The sequence below is a fragment of the Silurus meridionalis genome, chromosome 13, assembly GCF_014805685.1.
Source record: "Silurus meridionalis isolate SWU-2019-XX chromosome 13, ASM1480568v1, whole genome shotgun sequence".
In the NCBI taxonomy this organism is placed as follows: domain Eukaryota; kingdom Metazoa; phylum Chordata; class Actinopteri; order Siluriformes; family Siluridae; genus Silurus; species Silurus meridionalis.
The window spans coordinates 21,020,041-21,031,241 of NC_060896.1; the positions used below are offsets into that span (position 1 = coordinate 21,020,041).

General features: G+C 37.8%; 1 long non-coding RNA gene across 1 annotated transcript; it reads right to left on the reverse strand.

Moving 5' to 3' along the window:
- Positions 1-2,576: 2,576 nt before the first annotated feature.
- On the reverse strand, positions 2,577-4,865 carry LOC124396048. The gene is made up of 3 exons (XR_006927709.1): positions 4,790-4,865; positions 3,977-4,037; positions 2,577-2,770 (listed from the first exon to the last, which is right to left on the reverse strand). It is a non-coding gene; the product is annotated as an uncharacterized LOC124396048 (long non-coding RNA).
- Positions 4,866-11,201: the final 6,336 nt, after the last annotated feature.

The following is an 11,201-nucleotide window of genomic DNA, read 5'->3' on the forward strand; positions in this document are numbered from 1 at the left end:
ATACTGTAACACTTTTTCTTATTACTTTTTAAATAAAGTAACTCCGTTACCGTATGGTGCGTTACCTGTTACTTTTTTAAATGAATTAATTTTGGCTTAAGTGTAGCCTACAGTCTAACCTGTTTACAGCAGAGACGCATTGTAGGATTGGCGGATGAACCACTGTAAACACGAAGAAGACGCACTGTGGGCGTGTCTCCGTTTATTCAGGTCTGTGCGGCAGTAATGGCGAGTCAAGGCGAGAGCAAACAAGTTTCTCAAAGTGGAAATATGCTCATTATTTCACTTTAGTTGAGCATAAAGACCTTTTAGTCAAATGTAAGCTGTGTCTTTCTGGTTCGAAGGTCGTATCTACTGTGATAAACAGCAACTCCAATCTGCCGAAGCTCCTCCAGAAACTCCATGCCTCGACGAAGCTAGAAGCTAATCCGGTGTTCTGTTCTACATTGTTCATAGTTTTCATACTTAAGCTTATATTACTTAACATTTTTAAGGGCTCAACACAACAGCTTTTATGATGCAGAAGCCACTTTAGTTTTTAATTTTGAATATATTATTCAGCTTGTTTTGTTATTTATTTCAGAAATCCTTGTGATATATTCAGTTTGTGCTGGTCTGACTTAAATAAACTAATGTTTAAAAATTACTTTGTATTTAAGTCAGTTTTGTGTTTGTAGACCATAACGCATAAAAGGGCATTAATGGGAACATTAAAGACTGTCTTTAAAAAAGTAACTAAAAAGTTTAATAGTAACGCATTACTTTTTGGTGTAAGTAATCAACAAAGTAATTGAGTTACTTTTTGAATGAAGTAACTAGTAACTGTAACTAGTTACTATTTTTTAGTAACTAGCACAACACTGGTCATTAATGCATCAAAGAACAAATTTTGCGATTGAATCTGATCATTGCAAATCCAGTGAGATAATCTGAGGCCATAGTAGACCTCAAAAGCTTTTAGATTCCTTGAGTTGCTTTTTTTAAAAAAAAAAAAGCTCAAGAATCTCCATAGTGTGCATTGTAGTCAATGGTAAGTCTGGGAAGATTCACATTTTCACATCAGTTCTTCATTTGTCTTCTTGAAGGTTTAAACCTCGGTGACACATATAACAGCCCCATCCACTACTACATAAAAAATTTTGACTTTATACTCTTCAGCGCATAACTGATAGGATTCAAATAAGAACTGTCTACATGTCACTCACAGACTCTGCTTTCTGAGAACTTTATCCACATACAATTCTTCACACATTTCTCTCCTGCTAAAGCTTTAGCAAGCCCATGATATTGGTAGCCATTCAGGAAAGCTTTCATAGTAAAGAGGTTCTAAATAAGCTTTTTTGAAATACCAAATAAACATCAATAGCTGACTTAAACAGTCATTAACATGTGAATCTTATTACTAAATTGTATTTTTTCCTTGCGCTTCATCTTTTCACTGCTTTCTGCCTTGGGCACCTGATAATTTAGTTCAATTTTCACTTTTTTTTTTTTAACATACATGTATGATGAGGGTCGGATTATGCTTAGCGTATAATTGCGTAGCGCTAGGGGCATAATTAATGCGTATGGTAACGACAATGGCATGCAAAACTGATACATAATGATGATCTATCATAATTATGTCATGATGCAGACAGTGCAATTAGTCCAACATGACATGTGACAACTCATCATTTTTTTCTTTATTGATGTCTAATTGATGTTATTGCCCCCTGTAAATTGCTGAAATGTGGCAAGTTGATTAGTCATGCTTGTCTATAGATTTCTATTATTATTTATTAGTTAGTTTATTATTATTATTATTATTATTATTATTATTATTATTATTACTATTATTATTATTTTTATTTTTATTTTTTTTAATAAATGATATAGGTTTGCTTTTGTAGTTATAATATTAACTGGTTTGTTTCATGAACCTGTATTTTAACCTCAATTTTTTTCAGTCACTTTTTCCTGTATTTTCTTATTACTCTGTGCCTGATCCATAGGTCTTGAGTACTAGACACAGTATTTGATTGCACTTAGCATGTATATTGGTTCAGCTACTCTGCTCTAGATTTTTTTGTATTTCTGTCACATTGCTCTCTGTTTTCCACAATCTAGCCTGCTTTATGTGGTTCTGTTGCTACAACATGCCACATCACAACAGCCATTAACAGCGCTTTTGCCAGCTGGGGTTGTGGGTGTGTGGTTTGTAGGCAACATTGTGGCATTGGTCATCAAAAAGATTGCGACCAGCAAGACTTGGCTTAAGCTTGTAGGACTCTTCTGAAGGACAGCTTATGTTGACTCCTTTGTGACTTTTGTGTTGTCTTTGATGAAACTTAAGTGAAAAACCTGCCAAATGTTGTGACTAACAGTTTCCGAAGAAATGAAAATCCTCATGCATCAGACTCTTCATACCGTTATGACTTGCAGTCATTTTGAATGACTACACCATGCAAGGCAAGGTTTTCTTTATTTGTGTTTTAAAATATATTTTATTTGTCCCAATACTTGAAACAAATAAACCAAAAGGAAAAAACAGTGCCCCTGGATCTGTATTTATACTTGCATAATGCACTCTGCAGTGAAAATAACATATTGTAATAATGACATACAGATACAGACACACCCCTTTACCTCTACACACAGACAAAATGTATACAGACTAAAAATGTGTGTACATGTATCTATGCCTAAAAACATGTATACAGACCTGATTGTTATGCTAATTGCTCCTACATGTGACCAAATGTGTGCTTGCTTCAGATCCACCATGACTCTGAGTAGGAAAAAATGGGTACTGTGGAATAAAAGCTGCAGTATTTTAAAAAAGTAAATAAAAAATAAATAAAAGTGAGAGAAAGAGAGTGTGTGTGTGTGTGTGTGTGTGTGTGTGTGTGTGTGTGTGTGTGTGAGAGAGAGAGAGAGAGAGAGAGAGAGAAACCAGTTACACATACAATATAAAATGCTTTATAAAAAAAAAAGTATTAAAAAACCTAAGACATTCCAGACAATAATTCAATTATTGAATTAGTTTTTATATATGTATACATTTATCTAATAATAGTAGTATACTATATAGTACTATACAATATACTATAGTATATATATATATATATATATATATATATATATATATATATATATATATATATATATATGCAAATGCACTTATGAATTGGAATTAAATACGTTGTCCGTACATATATTCTGATTTGTTAATTAATGTTTAAGAATAGTAAAAAAACCTATTTTGGAGAGGTAAGCTAGTGAGGGTAAAATACAACACAAGATACATTTTTAATAAAGTGGTAATTGAAGAAGAGAAAGAAGAGTTATTTAGTTTCCATTTGAAGACACCCATGCTCCAGCTATTGAGACATCTAGAGAAAGACCATTTCACCACCTAGATGAAGAACAGGGAAGAGAAGTGATGCATACTTGCAATCCAGTCAAGTGGTGCTAAAGGATTGGAATGTATATGATGAAGTGTGGTGTGTGATAAGTGCTGAATTGTAGATGAGTGGTGGTACATTTATTGGTTTTATAGACAGGCCTCAAATGTTTTAATTCTGATGTGGCCTTTTTTGAAACATTAAACTCTTTAATCGCTATTTATTTCAGTTTAGTGTTGCCAAAAACCTGTTTCTACTCCTATTTACACAGACCAACATGCATATCTCTGTACACATCAGTGTATTGTTTAATTTGTTTTTGCTAAATCTATTATTAACAGGTGAAACCACTGAGAAGACAGACTTATGTTATCTGTCTTATTGTCTTACGTCTTATTGTGTTTTTTTTTTTTAGGTAACCTTTCACAAGTTACGTTCATTTATCACTTCCACGATACTATATGTATGTGAATGTAGCTTCCGCAAACACTTTAGGCATTTCCTGAGAAGTGACCGTGATCCTTTTGGATTTTTCACTGCCTGAAGAACTGCAATTTTTTTTCACCATTTGTTTTGCTTCTTTTCCTTACTTTTTCTTCTGCTGACTTCTGATATCCTGCTGAGAGAGCACAGCAGGCTCATGAACTGATCCTAGAAATTGTAACACATAAACACACACACACACACACACACACACACACACACACACACACACACACATCAGCAAACCTATGAATCTTTCATACTGCCCAGAAATGGGACACAGCATCTAACCTGCGTTCCCATTTTCACAGTTTCACTTTCGTTCTCAACACTGTTCTATTCTTTATGCTCCCTTTGGAAGATATGTAATGAGAGACAGAATGGCAGATTGCAATGGACAATGGACAATACCTGGACAAAAATCAACAAGAGCAATAAAACTTGTGAGTAAACTTTACAAAGTCTCTAAAGTGCATCAGCAAGCAGAAGTATTAGGCTGTTCTCAGCTTGTTTAAACATCTGTTCGTGCTTTCTATAAACTTTTGTGTGTGTGTGTGTGTGTGTGTGTGTGTATGTGTGTGCATGTGCATGCGTGTGTGTGCATGTTTGTGTGTGCGTATATGTTTTTTTGTATTTGCCTGAGGGCAAATAAACAAAACAAGTTGACAACATGCAGGGCTCGGAGACGAATCCCTAAGGTGCGTGTGACTGATGAGTCGGCCATGACAGTCACACCTGAACTCAGCTCAACAAGTCACGACCCACTCCATCACACACACACACACACACACACACACACACACACACACAGAGACATGGTCACATAAACGGGAAGTCACATAGAGGCAAAATCACTAATTCTCAAACAGCCATGCATACGTATTTACTTTATGTAGACACTAAAACACAACCACACATACCTTGGTGTCTTGCTTGCTTCATCAATCAGAAAACACCAGGAGAACGAGAGTGAGAGGAGGCAGAAGGTCGAGTTTATCCTTCACTATTGTCGTAAAGAGAGAAAGCGACTGAGCGATCAAATCCGACTTACGAGAGAAAAAAAAAAGTAAACCACACAAGCAGAATGTTTAAGTAACATTGGGAGAGAGACAGAGGATGGGTATAGAGGAGAATGAAAACAAGTGATTAATATAATGACTCTGGGCTATATTTTGGAATTATTAAAAAAATATTTCGGTATAATACAAAAACAGTGGACACTGATTCATTTTTTTGTCCTGTCTTTACCTTTGTTGTTTCATTGTTCTGTTACTTATTGTGTATAACCTGTTCTGTGTTTCCTCTTTTTTTGTTTTTCTGCTTATACCATAAAGATCATCTAGAAGTGATGATAGAAGTTCATTTAGAAGTTGTGATGATCGTAACTTAATTTCTGATGTCTGTTTTAGTTTCTTTTGGTTTTGATTTATATCTGTCTGTTTGTCTGTCGGTCAGTTTGACTTACATTTGCAACATTTGGCAGACACCCATATCCAGAGCAACTTATCTAATTTATACAAGTAAGCAGCTATGGGGATAAGGGCCTTGCTCAGGGGCCCAGGAGTGGCAGCTTTGTGTGGCTGGGATTAAAACTCATGACCTTTGGATCCAAAGTCCAATGCCTTAAACACTATGTTACCACTCCCTGACTTATCGTGTGTACATATCACGTTGCTCATATACACATATGCTGAAATGTATCCTTTGGGCTGTATATATACTTAAATTGGACAGTGCCATTGGAGGCCAATATTACACAAACTGTTCTCTTAATAGGCAAATGCATCAATTTAACCAAAATGTGGCATAGTTTTACATTTTACAAATTGAATTAGCACACTTTAAGTAAAAAGATGAAAGAACCCACTTTATTTTCATATACGTACTTTACGATTTAATAACTTAAACCTTTTTTATAAATTGATTTCATAATAAAAAAAGAAACAACAAAAAAAGCACAATAATAAGATGTGCTGGAAGAGCTATTTCATAAGCATCTGAATAATAAGAAGAACAAATATTGTGAAATGAAAATAAATTAGATGGTGATAATTACAACATGGACTAATCATGCAGAAATAGTGTATATTGGAAATATGCACGAATCCTATTAGATTTTTTAGTTGAATGCTTACAATCTTCTCAATCATATATCATTGTATTAGTCTTGCTTGTTTGCTTGCTTGCACTCTCCTAATGTATGTTCTGATCCAAAATGCAGCCACATAACTTGTTTTAAATATTCCTGGGTTTGCTATGTTCCCTCTTTTGGATTTCTGTAGCTGCTCACATCAGATATAAAACTCTGATGCTCAACAAAAAAGCTAAAAATGGACCAGCACCTCTCTACCATATCTCACTGAACACTACACCATGCTCCCTGCGGTCCTTAACTACGGCTTGGCTGGTCCTACCATCTTTCAGGATGCTCTGTTCTGGCACCGAGGTGGTGGAAAAAAACAGACAAAGTTTTTATCAGTCCTCAAATGACGTACCTCTTCAAAAGACGAGGTAAAAAATAAAAATAAAAAAGACATTTTCTCTTCCAACTAATTTTTAGACTGATGGTATTCTGAGTCTGTGTACTAATGAACCAGCATTAGAATGTATTTATAGATGGAGACTTCAAAGCACTCTGGATAAGAGTGTCTGCCAAATGCCATAAAAATATATGTAAATGCTAAATGTGAAGGTATGTATCTTTTGAACTCAAGTATTCCAAAGACCAAAATAGAAAAGACAAAGACAAAAAATCAAATAAAGATAGTGAGAGACGGTGAGAGAAATATAGAGAGAAAATAAGAATAGGAGGGTCTTATCAGATTGAAAATGTACAATATTCAACTGGAAGTTTGAACACAGTAGAAAACAAGCTGACAAAAATAAGAAACCTCCCAGGGTCCATGCAAATCAAAATTAAACAATCCACAATCAAATATTAATTACAACCAGTCCCAAAATATATAAAAAAATATGTTATAGAACTATATGTTTTTCTTTTGTAATAATTTAGTCATTAGAGAATGATAAAAGTACAAAATATGCTTACTAAAATAAAACACCCAAATACACACACATAAAATACTGCAATACAACTGAAGTTCTTTATTAAAATGTCAACTTCAAACTCTTACATTTAATAAAGAACTTGACAAATGGAAAAAGAAAGGCTATGTGTTAAATAATTCTCACTCTCCAGTGTCCTGTATTGTTAAAAGATTTATGATCAAACTCTTGATGTCACCCAAATGAGGATGGGTTCCACTTTTGAGTCTGGTTCCTCTCAAGGTTTCTTCCTATTGACATCTAAGGGAGTTTTTCCTTGCTACAGTCGCCATGGCTTGCTCATCAGGGATAAAAACACACCATTCACCTTAACTGTTAAATTCTGTAAAGCTGCTTAGAGACAATGTCTGTTGTGAAAAACGCTATAGAAATAAACTTGACTTGACTTTACTTGACTTGACTTAATCTTATGTTTTTTGATGGTAAATTAGTCGACCGTTGCTTGGAAACTAAAGAAGGAGAGCAAACATTAACGATTGCTAACTAATGATAATAAAAATAATAACAATTTAAAACAATATATATTATTATATACTATTTATAACAATAAAAACTAGATTGCATGCTGGGAACAAACTCAGCAAATTCTCTACATAAATATTACACATTGATAATTATATAATATTTTTTGTAATGAAAATATAATATATATAATGTATAGAGATTCAATAATTTATCTGTTTTCTGAATCTATTGGTGGTAAGATATGTTAGTTTAATCTGTTGGGAAATTATAAATAAGTGTAGATCTTCTTCTTCTTCTTCTTCTTTCGGCTGCTCCCATTAGGGGTCGCCACAGCGGATCATCCGTCTCCATACCACCCTGTCCTCTACATCTGCCTCTTTCACACCAACAACCTGCATGTCTTCCCTCACCACATCCATGAACCTCCTCCTTGGCCTTCCTCTTTTCCTCCTACCTGGTGGCTCCATCTTCTGCATTCTTCTGTCACTCTTCTCCACCCACTCCACCCTGCCTGCACTCTTTTCTTTACTTCTCTAACACACTCTCCATTACTTTGCACTGTTGACCCCAGGTACCTGAACTCCTCCAACTTCTCCACCTCTTCTCCTGCAACCGCATCACCCACTGCCCTCCCTCTCATTCACACACATGTACTCTGTCTTACTCCTACTGACTTTCATTCCCTCCTCTCCAGCGCATATCTCCACCTCTCCAGGCTCTTCTCAACCTGCTCTCTACTCTCACCACAAATCACAATATCATCTGCAAACATCATAGTCCAGGGAGACTCCTGTCTGACCTCGTCCGTCAACCTGTCCATCACCACTGCAAACAGGAAATGGCTCAGGGCCGATCCTTGATGCAGTCCAACCTTCACTCTGAACCAGTCTGTCGTACTTACTGCACACTTCACTGCCGTCACACTGTCCTCATACATGTCCTGCACCACCCTTACATACTTCTCTGACACACCTGACTTCCTCATACAATACCACAACTCCTCTCTTGGCACTCTGTCGACGCTTTCTAAATCCACAAATACACAATGCAATTCCTTCTGTCCTTCTCTATACTTCTCCATTAACATCCTCAAAGCAAATAAGGCATCTGTGGTGCTCTTCCTCGGCATGAAACCATACTGTTGCTCACAGATGGTCACCTCTTCTCTCAGCCTGGCTTCCACTACTCTTTCCCATAACTTCATGGTGTGACTGATCAACTTAATTCCCCTGTAGTTACTGCAGGTCTGCACATCTCCTTATGCTTAAAGATCGGTACCAGCACACTCCTTCTCCATTCCTCAGGCATCCTCTCCCTTCCAGAATCCTGTTAAACAATCTGGTTAAAAACTCCACTGCCATCTCTCCTAAACATCTCCACGCCTACCGGTATGTCATCTGGTCCAACCGACTTTCCATTCTTCATCCTCTTAATCGCTGCTCTCACTTCCTCCTTACTAATCCTATCTACATCCTGCTTCACCAACTCCACATCCTCCAACCTTCTCTCTGTGATTTTCCTCATTCATCAGCTGCTCAAAATACTCCTCCACCTTCTCAACACACTCTCCTCACTAGTCAACACATTTCCTCTCCATCCTTTATTGCTCTAACTTGCAGTACATCCTTCCCAGCTCGGTCCCTCTGCCTGGCCAATCGGTATAACTCCTTTTCTCCTTCCTTAGTGTCCAACCTCTTATACAGCTCCTCATATGCCTTTTCCTTGGCTTTCGCCACATCCCTTTTACCTGCTGCCGCATCTCCTTGTAATCCTGCCTACTTTTCTCATCACTCTGTCGATCCCACTTCTGTTTTGCCTCATTCCACCACCACGTCTCCTTGTCTTGCTTTCTATTTCCAGATGTCACACCAAGTACTTTTCTAGCTGCCTCCTCATCACTCCTGCAGTAGTTCCCCAATCATCCGCACCTCTTCACCACCACCGAGCCCCTGTCTGACCTCTTCCCTGAACCTCACACTACACTCTTCCTCCTTCAGTTTCCACCATCTTATTCTTCTTTCAAACCTTACATTCCTCCTCTTTTTCTTCGCCTCCAAAACCATCCTACAGACCACCATCCGATGCTGTCTAGCTACACTGTCCCCGCCAACACCTTACAGTCTCCAATCTCCTTCAGGTTGCATCTCCTGCATAGCACATAGTCCACCTGTGTGCACCTTCCTCCACTCCTATACGTCACCCTATGATCCTCCTTCTTCTTAAAATACGTGTTCACCACTGCCATTTCCATCCTTTTAGCAAAATCTACCACCATCTGCCCTTCCACATTCCTCTCCTTAAAACCATACCTACCCATCACCTCCTCATCACCTCTGTTCCTTCACCTACATGCCCATTAAAGTCTGCCCCAATCACCAATCGTTCTTTCCTAGGTACACCATCTACCACGTCATCTAATTCACTCCAGAATCTTTCCTTTTCCTCCATCTCACAGCCAACTTGTGGAGCATAGGCACTGATGACATTTATCATCATCCCTTCAACTTCCACCTTCACGATCATCACCCTATCAGAAACTCTTCACCTCCACTACACTCTTACTGTACTCTTCCTTCAGAATCACCCCTACACCATTTCTCTTCCCATCCACACCATTCTAAAACAGTTTAAATCCACCTCCAATGTTCCTGGCCTTACTCCCTTTCCACTTGGTCTCCTGAACACACAGCATATCTACCTTTCTCCTCCATCATATCAGCTATCTCTCCCTTTACCCGTCATAGTACCAACATTTAAAGTACCAACCCGAACCTCTACTCTCCTACACTGCTCCTTTTCCTGCCGTCTCTGTAGACGTCTTCTTCCTCTCCTTCTACTCCTTCGGCCAACAGTAGCCCAATTTCCACCGGTACCCTGTCAGCTAACGATACCTGTGGCGGTCGTTGTTAACCTGGGCCTCGACCGATCCGGTATGAAATTCTCCTTTGTGATCCGCATATTTGATTTGGCACATGTTTTACGCTGGATGCCCTTCCTAACGCAACCCTCCCCATTTACCCGGGCTTGGGACCGGCACTAAGAGTGCACTGGCTTGTGCCCCCCTAATGGCTGGGTTATAAATAAGTGTACATGATGAGTCAAAATTGTATTAAATTTAAAGAGAAAATATATACACAAAATACAAATGATTTTGTGAAATTCTATGTTCATTGGTTGTAGAGCAGAATTGGAAATGGAGTCTTTTGCCAAATCTAGCTTTTATGACACTCACTGCTCACTTCAGCATATTACATTTTTTTTAATAGGTTTGCTTTATTCTTCTGTGTGCAGAATTTTTGAAAGAGGAGCAACAACTAAAAATAATGCATCTTTTAGTTCAGTTCATCATCAGTTGTGTCTGCTTCATTCATAATTGATCATTTACACATGAGGGACACACGTATATATGTAGAATATGCTGAGTAAGGATTTATTCTTTATTTAACCCCCCCTCTGTATATGTGTAGTGGGGGATTGAGTGTTTAGAGAGTGTGAGAGTAGTTGGTGTTTCATTAATTTTATCCTGCATGCAATGAAACCCTTTTTTTCTATATAATATCTCAGAATAATTATGTTTTTTGTGTGAGTTGGAAAGAGAGTAGCATGCTAGGGGGCGATTCTGAGTCATCCACGGTGTGATCCCGGTGTTTCTGTGCATAATGGGTAGAATGCATGTGAGCTCCTGAAGTCATTTCTCTTATGGCTGCTGAAAGCTCTGAAGCTGCTACACAAAGCCCAAGGAGAGTGAGCCCTAAGTTCAGCCTGCAGCCCACAAAAGCCACTGGAACAGCATCAACTTTT